The following is a 14,049-nucleotide window of genomic DNA, read 5'->3' on the forward strand; positions in this document are numbered from 1 at the left end:
TCTGGGTTTTGTATTTTCAGTTTTGTATCTAATTTTTATTTCTTTTCTTCTACATGTTTTAGGCTTAAATTATCTTCTTTCCTTATTTTCCTAGGGTGGAAGCTTAGATGATTAATTTTAGATCTTTCTTCTTTTCTAATATATGCATTCAGTGCTATCAATTTCCCTTGAAGCTCTGCTTTTGCTGAACCCCACAAATTTTGATAAGTTGTGTTTTCATTTTTTAATTTCTCTTAAGAAAGACTTCCTTGATACATATGTTATTTATAAGTGTGTTCTTTAATCTCCAAATATTTGAGATTTTCCTTTTTCTAGAAAAACAAAGAGATGGATTTCTGTAGGCAGACACCATTATAGTAGTTTGCCAGTATGAATTTCAGCTGCCATAAAATAATTCAGTTACCTTTTGCCCATAGTATAAGGAAGATTATAATGACAAATGTTTCCTTGTTCCAGCTACCTTCCCTATTTTTGCCATGGTGATTATACATGTTCATATAAACGCACACAAATATACACCACACTATATAAACATTTATATAGTTTAAATCTATTAAACTATATAAAACTAAACTAACTGATTAATTAAACTAATATCAAACTATTAAAGATTTTGGTCCAACCTGATAGAACAAGCTTAATAGCATCATCTTTTTCTTTTTAAGCCATACTCCACAGCCACTGTGTTCTTCATCCCTTTGGCCTTAACCTTGTATATTTGCTTGGAGCACAATGTGTAAGCATCAAATTCTTAATAAAAGCCCACAAAACCATGAATAAAATAACATGCTAGTATAAAGTAACTGGAATAATGTAACTATGTATTCCTGTGCTGTAAGACATATAAGCTTTTTTTTTTCCTAAGTGAGTTAGTTGTGTCAATTTTTTAATAAAGTTTATTTATTTATTTTGAGAGAGAGAGAGAAAGAATGAATGGGGAAGGAGCAGAGAGGGAGGGAGAGAGAGAATCTCAAGCAGGTTCCACAATGTCAGTACAGAGCCCGATGTGGGGCTTGATCTTGTGAACTGTGAGAGCATGACCTAAGCTGGAATCAAGAGTCAGATGCTTAACCGACTGAGCCAACTAGGTGCCCCTAGTTGGGTTTATTTTATTTTATTTTTTAAGTTTTTATTTTTAAGTCATCTTCCCACTCAACATGGGGCTTGAACTCACAATCAGGAGATCAAGAGTTGTATGCTCCACCAACTGAGCCAGGCAGGCACCCCAGTTGGGTCTATTTAAAGCAGATTATTTTAACTAATTAATTTAGCACCCTATATATCCAATTCATATTGTGAGGACTTCAGTAGTTTAGTCTGGTAATAGTGCTTAGATGAAAATCAGTAAGGAAATTGTTAATAGCATGAAAGACTGTGGATAGCTGTATGTATCCCAGGGTGTGGAGCGTAAGGGAACCTGGATTACATACCTAGGACTTTAATACCCCAAATTCAAATGGAATCTCTGCTCAAAAAGAGGTGGAATACTGGTCAGGATCTCAGAGTCTTGGGAGCAGGTGAAATAAACAATGGATTCATTTACTAAGATTTGGGTGTAAGGTAGTGTCTTCTTCGCAAGAAATAGGGAACAGAGCCTAACAATTTCAATTACTTTCAAAACCAGAGAACCAGACCAACAATATGCTATATTTTAATACTGTTCCACAGAGCTATTGGTTTCAGTCTCTTTAAATTCTCCGTAACAGTGAACAAAATTGGTCCCAGAACCCATAAACAGAGTTCATTGAGCCTTTCTGTGAGTTATATAATGACAGTTAGGCAATTGCGAGAAAGAGGGACAGAACAAGGCAAAGTTCATTATAGTGAATATGGAACTCATGTCAGATTCTGTGAACCCCATGTTTTAGAAGAAAATGTTTATTAGATATGCGTTTTAACCTTGTGAATCTACCCAGTTTATCCAAATTGAATCTCTGCTGATAGATTTTTCATCCATTTCACTAAGCCTCTAACCCTTCATCACAATTATTAAAGTCTAATTTTATGCTAAGCACTGTGAATAAAATGAAATATAAAAAATTCTTTCTGCTTGTTGAAGTAACTAGTAAAAATGGATCCTGGTGTCAGGTCATACTTTGGAAGACAGTTTGGCAGTTTCTTACAAAAGTAAGTGTACTCTTACTAAGGATCCACCAATACCTAAAAATGTGCAAAGCAAACTATTACAGACTTTAGAACATATTATAAAAGTAAATCCTCATGAGCTTAGGATAAAGAAGGACTTTTAAAAAACAAGACAAAAGAACACTAATCATAAAGTATGTGATTGACCAATTTAACTATAATAAAATTAAAAATCTGATTAAGAAACACCATAAAATGAAAAGACAGGACACAGTTTAGGAAAAGTTGTTTGCAGCACACATGTAGCTGATATAAGCAACTCATGCAAATTAAATATACACAGTACTTGAACATTTCACAAAAGAAGAAATCTAAATGGTCAATATGCATATAAAAAGGTGTTCAACCTAATCAATAATCAAGGACATACAAATTATGTCCACCATGATTAGCACAAATTTAAAAGTCTGACAGTACCATCTGTTGGTGGAGATGTGGTGCAACCAGGATTCTTATGCACTGCAGGCAAGAATGTTATTTAGTGTAACCACTTTGAAAAGGTGTTTGGCATTATCATGACCCAACAATTTATATTCCACATATATCCTAAAGCAGTAATTCTCAAATTGTGGTCCATGAATCCCTGGGATTTCTGAACCACTTTCAGATCAAACCCATTTTCATGGGGCACCTGGGTGGCTAAGTCACTTAAGCTTCCTACTCTTGATCTTGGCTTAGGTCATGATCTCACAGTTGGTGAGTTCGAGTTCCCTCATCAGGCTCTGTGCTGACAGTGTGGAGCCTATTTAAGATTCCCTCTCTCTCCCTGTGTCTGCCTCTGCTCTCGTGCTCTCTCTTTCTCTGTCTCTCTAAATAAATAAACAAACAAATAAAATAAAAACTATTTTCATAACACTAAGACCTAATGTGCCCTTTTTTTCTTGAAACTGTATTGTTGTTTACAGTGATTGTGTAAAATCACTAGTAGGTATAAGTGCTGGTACCCCAGCATAAGTCAAGTCAACCATACTAATAGTCATTTTATTTGTTACTAACGTGTCAGTTTTACTTAAGAATGCTCTTGATAAAGCAGAAGAATTTTTATTTTTATTTTTATTGAAGCATGACACTTACATATATATATATATCTTTTATAAAATATTCTGTATCCCCAAATGGGAAGTATATGAAACACGTTTTGCTCCATATTTTAGTCTGATGGTTGTCACAGGAAAAGCACTTGTGCCATTGTTTGAGATGAACTAGCTGCTTTTTTCCTGGAACAGAATTTTTATTTGAAAGAACAAATGAGAAACTATGGGTAGTTGGCAGAAATTCACTTTGAAAGTAAACAAATGAGCTTATTATTCAAGGAAAACAACTTACACTGTTTATTACCAATGATAAAATTTGAACTTTAAGCAAAAATCAGAATTTAAGAAAAAGTTATATCTGTCATTATGAACTTGACAGCTTCCTAATATTTAAATGCTTTTCTTTTTTCTTTTTCTTTTTTTTTAAGACTTTTCTGATGAGGTTTCGTGTTATTGATGAGACCAAATTAAGAAAGATCATTGATGTTGTTTCAGAATAAATATTTCAACTAACCTTTTAAAAATTATTTGTCAAGTTTGGGGTGCCTGGGTGGCTCAATCAGTTAACCGTCTGACTGTTGATGTCGGCTCAGGTCATAATCTCATGATTTGTGAGATGGAGCCCTGGGTGGGGCTCTGTGCCGAGAGCTCAGAGCTTGCTTGGGATTCTCTCTGTCCCTCTTTGTCTCCCTTCCCCTCCTCCACTTGCTGTATCTCTCTCTCTAAAAAATAAATAAATAAACTTAAAAAAAATCACTTGTCAAATTTTAATATAGTATCAAAAAAAAAAAAAAAAACCCCTACCGTTATCTGAAAGGGCTATAAAAATACTCTTCCCTTTTCCAACCACATATTAGTGTGAAGCCAAATTTTCATCATACACTTCAACCAAAACGAAATACCACAATAGACGGAATGAAAAGCAGATAAGAGAACCCAGCTATTGTGTAGTAAGCCAGACTCTGAAGAGATTAGCAAAATATAATTAAACAATGCTACTCTTTTCACTGAAATTCTTGTTTTGTAAGATATTTTTAAACAAAATACTTATGTCCTCACTTAAATTTTTAATATGATGTCATTACATAAAAATTCATAAACAAAAAAGATCTTTTGGATCTCTAATATTTTTTTAATGTTTATTTTTGAAAGAGCACAGGTAGAGGAGGGGCAGAGAGAAGGGGACAGAGGATCCAAAGTGGGCTCTTCGCTGACAGCAGCAAGCCTGATGGGGGGCTTGTAAGATCATGACCTGAGCTGAAGTCAGACGCTCAACCCACTGAGCTACCCAGGCACCCTATCTAGTATTTTTAAGAATATAAAAAGATCCTGGGGTGCCTGCGTGGCTCAGTCAGTTAAGCGGCCAACTTCAGCTCAGGTCATGATCTCACGGTCTGTGAGTTCGAGCCCCGTGTCGGGCTCTGTGCTGACAGCTCAGAGCCTGGAGCCTGTTTCAGATTCTGTGTCTCCCTCTCTCTCTGACCCTCCCCCATTCATGCTCTGTCTCTCTCTGTCTCAAAAATAAATAAACGTTAAAAAAAATTAAAAAAAAAAAAGAATATAAAAAGATCCTTAGACCAAAAGTTTAAAAACCGTTCTTAAGATACTCTTACAGATGACCAGGGGATATGTTCAGATGTATTCAAGAATGCTCATAGTGGCATTGTCTATAGTAGCCCCGTAATAAGAACCATCCCAAATTCATCGTCACAGAGTGGACAATTAAATGATATATTTACAAAGGAAACCTGTAAGTGAAAATGAATGATGTAGTTAGCTCAGCAGAGATGACATTCTCTAAAAAAAATTGTTGAATGAAAGAAGCAAATTATAAAAGAATATCTACATTGTGATTTCGGTTCTATAGACTTCAAAACCAGGTAAAATTAACATGCATTGTTTAGAGATGCCATAGGGGATGATTACCACGAAAGTCAGGATAATGGTTCTTTCTTAAGGGAGGAAGAAGAAGATGATTCTAAAGTTGAACACAAGAGGCAAGCTTTTATTATTCTGAAAATGTTATGTTTCTTAAATTTAGTATTAGTAGGAGTTACATGGATGTTTCTTTATAATTATTCTTTAAAATTTAAATATTTTATTATCTTTTAAGTATGCATGATATCATATATCATATAATATGCATGTGAGACTAAAATTAAACTCACAAAACAAAACAACAAATAAGAAAATATCATTAGAAGGTATGACAAGGGAGTTAATCAGACTTGTTACAAATTTTACTTGTGTTGGATGCTCTGCCTTCTGTGAAACTCAAATAGTGTCAATTAGCCATTAAATTTTTATGTTTATTTCAAGCGAAGCTGAGGCTTATCTTGTAGCAGTTTTTGTAAGAATGATTCATGAGACCTCTATTCCTTGAGTTTTTGTTCAAAATGATTTTGATACTCAGTTTGGCTGAGTCCAAGTCATTACTCTGTGGTGTGCTGGTGTTAAGTGTCACCATGGTGAAATCTGAGGGTAATCTGATTGTTTTACCATTATAGGTAATTTGTTCTTTTGCCCCAGTTGCCCAAAATATATCTTAATTTTGCAGTCCATTAAGTTAACTAGAGTGTGGCTGTGTGTGAAGTCATTCTATGTCAGTTTTTCCTAGGACACCAGATTTTATCCATTTTGGTTTAAAAAATTTTTTTTAATGTTTATTTATTTTTGAGAGAGAGAGAGACAGACAGAGTGCAAGCAGGGGAGGAGCAGAGAGAAAGGAATACACAGAATCCGAAGCAGACTCCAGTCTCTGAGCTGTCAGCACAGAGCCTGATGCGGGGCTGGAACTCACGAACAGTGATATCATGACCCGAGCCTAAGTCGGACGCTCAACTGACTGAGCCACCCAGGCAGCCCAGATTTTAGCCATTTTTATTTCTCAAAGTTTTCTTGAATTTTTTATAATCACTTTCTGTTTTATTATTTTGGCCCTTTTAGTGGAGACAACAGTGATATATATTGTATTTCTTTCCTTTATCTTTTAAAATGTCAGTTTTCATTTTTCTTGCTTTTCCAAACCTGTGATAAATCTTTTTGGCAGTTGCCTAATTTCATTTTTTGCTACCTCAGCATGGCCTTTTTCCTGTGATACTTTTATTTTGCACCCCACCCCCATTTACTTCCTCTGATAGTTTGTGTTTTCATCCCCTTTCTTGCCCTATCTCCTTTGATTGCTTGTATTTCTGCATTAAATTCTTGTTTTTATAAAATGATGGCTTCATTAAGTTGGTTTGAATTTATATGTGTCCAGTTTTTATCTTTTCGGTACCAGTGTTTTTGTTCTGCTAAGTGTCCTCCATCTCCTATTCGTGTTTTTCTGTTCCAATTATTTATTTTCTAGATACACTTCTTGTTCCTTTTGAATCACGTGTTTGAATGAGTTTGATTTTCTGGAAGAACTATTTGTAGAAACTACAAATAGGGCCAGAGCTCTTTTCTTATCAGGAATTTATTAATGATATAGAGTAGTGCATGTGATTCAAGTTCTTTAACCCTGTATTCCTTTATAAAACTATTAGAATCTCTCTTTCACCCTTCCTTACCGACAGACTGCTTCCTACAAATATGGTTTGTGTGACTCCCATGTAAATAGGCCCAGCCTGGTCTTCTTCTGACAACTGGAGCAGGGTGTATATTCCAACAGTTTGCACTCCTACTTCAGTTGTTCTCAAGAAGGTATTTTTGGTTTTACCTCCCAGATTGTTGCACATAACTTTGGAGAAATATGCTTTGCTTGTTTACACTCAGACCTTCAATTATTGTTGTCTTTGTGTCTTGCTGCATTCATCTTTGCTTTTTCTGAATTCAGTTATCCTTTCACACACACGGTTTATAGTTTTAGAGGTTTTTTACATTTCATTAAATGCAAAATTTTTATTTATTTTTCTTGTTTTTTTTTTTTGTTTTTTTTGTTTGTTTTTTTTTTTTTTTTACTGCATAACAATATAGAAATAACTGTGTCCTTTCAGCTTTTGAGATAGGAACAGAAACAATAAGACATGAGAAAGGAAATTTCTGGTGTTTTTCTTGTATCCACTAGGACATTCAGTTGGAAATCTTCAACATATAATTTATTTCCTAGGATGGAAACAAAACAAAAAGCCTACTTTGTTTTAATAGATATTATTGAGAATTTGGGCTTTAGTTTTTTAAAAGATTAATACTAATATGAAGTATTTTGCTTTCAGAATTACTTAGCTTTTCATAATTGAGTATGTTATCCTAATCAACTACAATCTACTCTCTCATTGGATTTGAGATTTAATTTTACCCTACTTATAATTAATTATAAGTTAGCCTATAGTTGTCATATGGATGCTAACAAAAGACATGAAATTCCTGGATCAGAGACAAAGGATTTTATTCCTTACAGCAAATTAAATAGCATTAAGCATCAGCATATTTATTTAATTTCTATTGGCCCCTGATCCCACAGAGGCAACACATATGGCTTAGATGAATGCTTCATACACAGTGGGTTTGCATCAAAACTGAAAAAAAAAAAAAATTGAGCTTGGGGAATCAACCACTTTTATAGCAAGTAGTAAATTAACCTGTTTTTTTATCCAAGGGTGGGGGGGTTACCTCATTTGTCAAAGTTATCCTGTGAAATGTTCTGGTTAAAGCATAAGCCTTGCAGACTTGGAATACCCAGTAAAATGTGGGGAATCAGAAGAGGCCCAAGGAGACTGTCTCTTCCAATCTCTCTCTCTCTCTCTCTCTCTCTCTCTCTCTCTCTCTCTCTCTCTCTCTTTCTCTGCCTGCCTCTGTCTCTCAATCTCTGTTCATAAAACACTCCTCAAATGAGAATCCCTACCTCTATGTGATCTGAGATATTTTATTAAACACATAAAACCAACCAGGAACAGTTACCACTGTTAACTCATCCGAGTGGGCCCCATGTTCACCAAACTCTCTTTTGTTCTTATTCTTTTTTTTTTTAATTATTATTTTTGAACTCAAGAGCAGAGAGTTGAGTTTGTTTTACGTTTATTGATCTATCATCTATCTATCTTCTGTCTATCTATCTATCTATCTATCTATCTATCTATCTATCCATCTATCTTTTATCTTTGTATCCTCAGTTCTTAGCACAATATAATTATCATACCCACCAAGGACCCTTCTTGGTTAATATATGTAAATATGTATTTGTTTCTATATTCCTGTTTCCCATTCCAGTTTCTTTTCTTCCATAGGTAACTACTCTAATAAATTTTATGTGTATATTTGAATTCATATGTATCCTTTGTAAAATGTCACATGTTTTATATATGTATGTGTTTATTTTTTAGCCTTTTAACTTTTGAAATAATTTCAAGCTTACAGAAAAATTAATATAATGGAAAGATTTCCCATATGCCCTTCACTCAGATTCAAGTATAATTAATATCTTATTTATTTTATTTATTTATTTATTTATTTATTTATTTATTTTAATATAATTTATTGTCAAATTGGCTTATGTACAACACCCAATGTTTATTCCAACAAGTGCCCTCCTCAATGCCTATCACCCACTTTCCCCACTCCCCCACCTCCCATCTACCTTCAGTTTGTTCTCTGTGTTTAAGAGCCTCCCCCACTCTCTGTAACTAATTTTTTCCCCTTCCCTTCCCACATGGCCTTTTGTTAAGTTTCTCAAGATCCACATATGAGTGAAAACATATGATATCTGTCTTTCTCTGACTGACTTATTTCACTTAGCATAATACCCTCCAGTTGCATCCACGTTTCTGCAAATGGCATGTTTTCATTCTTTCTCATTGCCAAGTAGTATTCCATTGTATATATAAACCACATCTTCTTTATCCATTCATCAGTTGATGGACATTTAGGTTCTTTCCATAATTTGGCTACTGTTGAAAGTGCTGCTATAAACATTGGGGTACAAGTGTCCCTATGCATCAGCACCCCTGTATGCCTTGGGTAAATTCCTAGCTAGCAGTGCTATTACTGGGTTGTAGGGTGGTTCTATTTTTAATTTTTTGAGGAACCTCCGCACTATTTTCCAGAGCGGCTGCACCAGTTTGCATTCCCACCAACAGTGCAAGAGAGTTCCCATTTCTCCACATTCTCACCAGCATCTATTGTTCCTGATTTGTTCATTTTAGCCATTCTGACCAGTGTGAGATGGTATCTCAGTGTGGCTTTGATTTGTATTTCCCTGATGAGGAGTGATGTTGAGCATTGTTTCATGTGTCTGTTGGCCATCTGGATGTCTTCTTTGGAAATGTGTCTATTCAGCAACATTTACTTTAAATCTTTCTTTCTGTATATGTACGTGTATTTTTTTTCTGAGGTGTTTGGCAGTAAGTTGTAGACATGCGCCTTTTCCCTTAATATTTCAGTTTGTTTCCTGAGAAGAAAAGATAATCTCTTATATACCACAGTATAATTACCAAACTAGAAATTTTAACATTGATATACTACTATTATTGAATATGCAGTCTGTATTCATATTTCATCAATTGTCCCAGCAATGTGTTTTATAACTCTTTCTCCCATCCAATCCAGTTTCTATTGCATTTAGTTATGTTTCTTTAGTCTTTAATTTGGAACAATTCCTTGGCCTTTTGTTGTTATTTGAAAGTGTGTATGTAATTTTTGCTTATATATATGATATAATGCTATCAATCTTTTCCTTAATTTTTTCAGTTTTTAAGATCCACCCATATTTATGTATAGACATCTATCTTGTTTGCTGCTTCCAATTTCTGCTCAGTATCCCATAATATGCATCAGCCAACGTTTACTTATCCATTCCCTAGTGACAGACACCTAGATTATCTTCAACAACTTGCTGTCATAAATAATTCTGTTATGAACATCTTCCTACATGTTCCCTTTGGGAGTATTCCTGGGATATATAGCCAAGATTAGAATTGTTGGGTCATAATATATCTGCCTGTTTAATTTGACAAAGTACTGCTGAATTGCTCTCTAGAACAGCCGCCCTGACCATATACTTTGTTCTAGATAACATTCTAATTTTTGCTATTATGGTGGTTTTAAAGTGGACTCTTGTTTATTCTTTCTGATCACTAATGAGTTTCACTTCTTTTACCAACTGTTCACTGAGATAGACTTTCCTCAGGAGGGAACCTATCTTTACATACGTGTGTGTGTGTGTGTGTGTGTGTGTGTGTGTGTGTGTGTGTGTGTGCACGCACGCTCGTGCGTTATACTCTAGCACAATCAGCCTCTTAGAGGGATCTTTTGAAGTTGATGTCATGAACAGCAGTTGTAAACCCCTATTTTACTTGACATTCTCTTAGACAATTAAACCTAAGTCCTTAAGACAACTATCTGCATCTGACAACTAAAGATTGTTAGTAGAAATAGAACTTGTAAGGTTTCCTCCTTCATGTACTAGAATTCATGAGCTGTTTTTTTTTAAGTTTATTTATTTTGAGCGAGAGCGTGTGTGAGTAGGGGAGTGACAGAGATGGAGGGAGAGAGTAGTCCAAGCAGTCTCCTGCAGAGCCCAGTGCAGGGCTTGAACTCACAAGCTGTGAGATCATAACCTGAGTGGAAACCAAGAGTCAGATGCCCAGCTGACAGAGCCACCCAAGTACCCCTGAATTCATGAGCTTTAAAAAAAATTTTATTTGAGTATGGTTGGCATACAATGTTACATTAGTTTCAGGTATACAACATAGTATTTTAACAAGTTTGTATGTTATGCTGTGCTTGTCACAAGCATAGCTACCCTCTGATACCATACAATGCTATTACAATATGACTGTATAACCCTAAGCTGTGCCTTTTGTTCCTCTGATTAATTCATTCCATAACATGAAGCCTGTATTTCCCACTCTTTCTTCACTCATTTTGCCCATATCCCTAGCCTCCTCCCATCTGACAACTATAATTTTGTTCTCTGTATTTATAGGTCTGATTCTGCCTTTTTTTTTTTTTGTCTGTTCTTTTGTTTTGTTTTGTTTTGTTCTTTAGATTCCACACTTGAGTGAAATCAAATTGGTTTTATCTTTCTCAAGTCTGACTTACTTCACTTAGCATAATACCCTCTAGTTCCATCCATGTTGTCACAAATGGCACAATCTCAACCTTTATTAGAAAATGATAGAATTTCTGGAATACTGTAAATACTAGCATGCAAAAAATAAAATGTTATATACCTCTTTGAAATGTATCAGTTGAATCTAAATGTCATTACATTTTGCTAACTTTCATTATGCATTTAAAAACTATGAACAGGGGCATCTGGGTGGCTCAGTCGGACTTCGGCTCAGGTCATGGTCTCACAGATTGTGAGTTGGAGCCCCACGTCAGGCTCTGTGCTGACAGCTCAGAGCCTGGAGCCTGCTTCAGATTCTGTGTCTCCCTCTCTTTCTGCCCTTCCCCCTCTTGCACTCTGTCTCTCTAAAAAAATAAACATAAAAAAATTTTTTTAGTGAAAACAATGTGAACATGGTCTTTTTCATGGTCAAAATTTACATCATTTTTTCACTCCTTTAACTCAATATATATGCTTCATCTTTCCCAAACAGAGTATTATCCTGATGTATATTTTAATATTTCTTAATATACCTTAAAATATATTTTCATACTTAAATGTGTTTTAATTATATAAAATATCTTTATCACAAAATGCATATACATTGCAATTACATTTTAAAAATTTCCTGTGATAATGAAGGAAATTTTTTTTCTGGATTATAGATTCATTACATTACAATAATTATTAGTCAATCATTGATCAGAAACACATATACATATTACACATTTTAATACATAATTAAATCTAAAAGTAAAGTTTTATAGAAAAATGTTCCTTTAATTATTTATATTTTTTTCAGTTACTGCATTTGTCTCTCTATTGCTAGAATGAGGCAGAATTTCAACATTAATTCGACTCTGATTTTTTTTTACAGAGGTGAATGCTGACAAAATTTGTTCACATAAATAAGTGAAAGGAATTTATTATAGAAATATCATTCACTTCTTTGAACTCCTTTTGTATTATTTGTCAGAACATAACCATTGGTGATCTAGCATCAAAAAGATTTTTTAATAACCCATCAACTGTTAATTTGATTATATCCTGTCATAAACTTGATGAAAATAAGTAACTACGTGATATGTTATTCATTCATTAAAGTCATTCTTTTTCTCAACACTAACACCAAATAATTCTGATTATCTCTTTTCTTGACACATTTTTATACCCCAAGGCAATGAACTATTGTAAAATTATGGATAGGTGAAGGATAAGTTTTTCTTTTATAAGGTGGGAGAAATAAGATCTTAAAAGGAGAAGCTTGACTTTTTTTTTTTTTTTAGAAAAGAGTACATGAGGAAATTGAAGATCTCAAAAATTATTTTCTTACAGCCATCTGTGTCTGCCTACACCTATCTTGACATGTCTCAGGAATATGTATAAGTCTGTTGCTAAAAGGAAATAATATTTTTAGGCTATCATCTTTTTAAAAGAATCATAGTGGTATTCACATGGTAACATCAATCTTTGAGAGAAGTATAGAATTTTAAGTTTATTGAATTAAAAATTTACATTAAGGAGCTTATTATGTAACTCTGCAGCTGATTGTTTTGACAGAATAATATCTAATTCAATAAACTGTAAACTCTGCCATCATTTTCTTAGAAGACCATTCAAAGAGATTGATTCCAATGTGTTGATGTCAAATAAGAAGACTAAATACTGGTGTTCATGGAAGGTTATTTGGTGTTTTAATTTAGGGCTCTGGATATACAATCTCATATGTTTCTCTTCCTTTGCTTATGTTAGTTCCTCCACATAAATTCCTAGTTTCTTCTCCTTTCCCCACATATTTTATGTCTTTATTATAGCTCTTTTATGTTGTATTTATGAAGACCAATCCACTCAGCTTCTTAAACATGTCTCACATCTAATCCCACCTGTCTATCTTAGTGCCCTAGTTCAGACCTACATCAGTTCTCTGCCTCATTCTCTTCCCACTGCTTTTTGTTCCATCTGTTTTCCCTGCCTCCATTGTCTTCTCACTCCAATGTCTGGACCATAGAGTTACTGTAATGACCTGTCTAAAATACAAATCAATTCCATATTCTCCTACTCTGAAATATTCACTTGCTCTTACTCACAAACCTTCAGCATCTCTACATGCCAAAAGTATTAATATTTACTTTCATTTATTGTAATTCTCTATTCTCAACTACCTTTCAAATTTTTTCTCCAGCAGCTGTCATCAATATGTTTTATACTCTTGTCACACAAATTACTTATTTCCTTTTATACATATCCTGGTACATTTATTAGGATGTCACAATAGACACATAACTTTATGTTTTCAGTAATATTCAACATAAACCTTTGACCACCTGTGAAAAAAGACTAAAATTTATTCATATGCAGTGGACATATCCTTTATAGGAAAATTTATGATTTATCATTGAGATATGTTTTTATATCACATTGATGATAGCACTAAACATGGGTATAGGACCCAGGGTAGGGGAATGACAAAGACAAGCTTTGAATAATGAAAGGAAACCAAGGTAAAGAAAATCTCTCTAGCCATAATCCTTAAATGTATCAAGATTTTTCAAAAGGTGTTTTGAAAACACATATACAAACATAAATTACATATGTATTTAATTCTCCTTTATATTTCTAACAAAAAAAAGATTTTTGGATTTGGCTTTAACCTAGAACTCAATGGATTATAACCATCTTTTTCTAATTCCCTTTTAGATTCAGCATAGGGAGGAAACAAACTCTAGGATGTTAAACGGCTGTTTCTACTAACATTTACTAACTGTATGATCTTTAATAGGTCATTTAATTTTACTAAACTTCAGTTTTTCATACCTATAAAGTGAGAATTAATACACATCT

At 34.1% G+C, this 14,049-nt stretch overlaps 1 protein-coding gene across 8 annotated transcripts in view; it reads left to right on the forward strand.

Annotated features, from left to right (window-relative positions):
- Window positions 1-14,049, forward strand: part of ADAMTS6 (ADAM metallopeptidase with thrombospondin type 1 motif 6) — a 305,077-nt gene that overhangs the window by 155,930 nt on the left and 135,098 nt on the right. The window lies entirely within an intron of this gene.

This window comes from Panthera pardus, unplaced genomic scaffold (assembly GCF_024362965.1).
Source record: "Panthera pardus isolate Hobbes unplaced genomic scaffold, ASM2436296v1 HiC_scaffold_2, whole genome shotgun sequence".
NCBI lineage: Eukaryota > Metazoa > Chordata > Mammalia > Carnivora > Felidae > Panthera > Panthera pardus.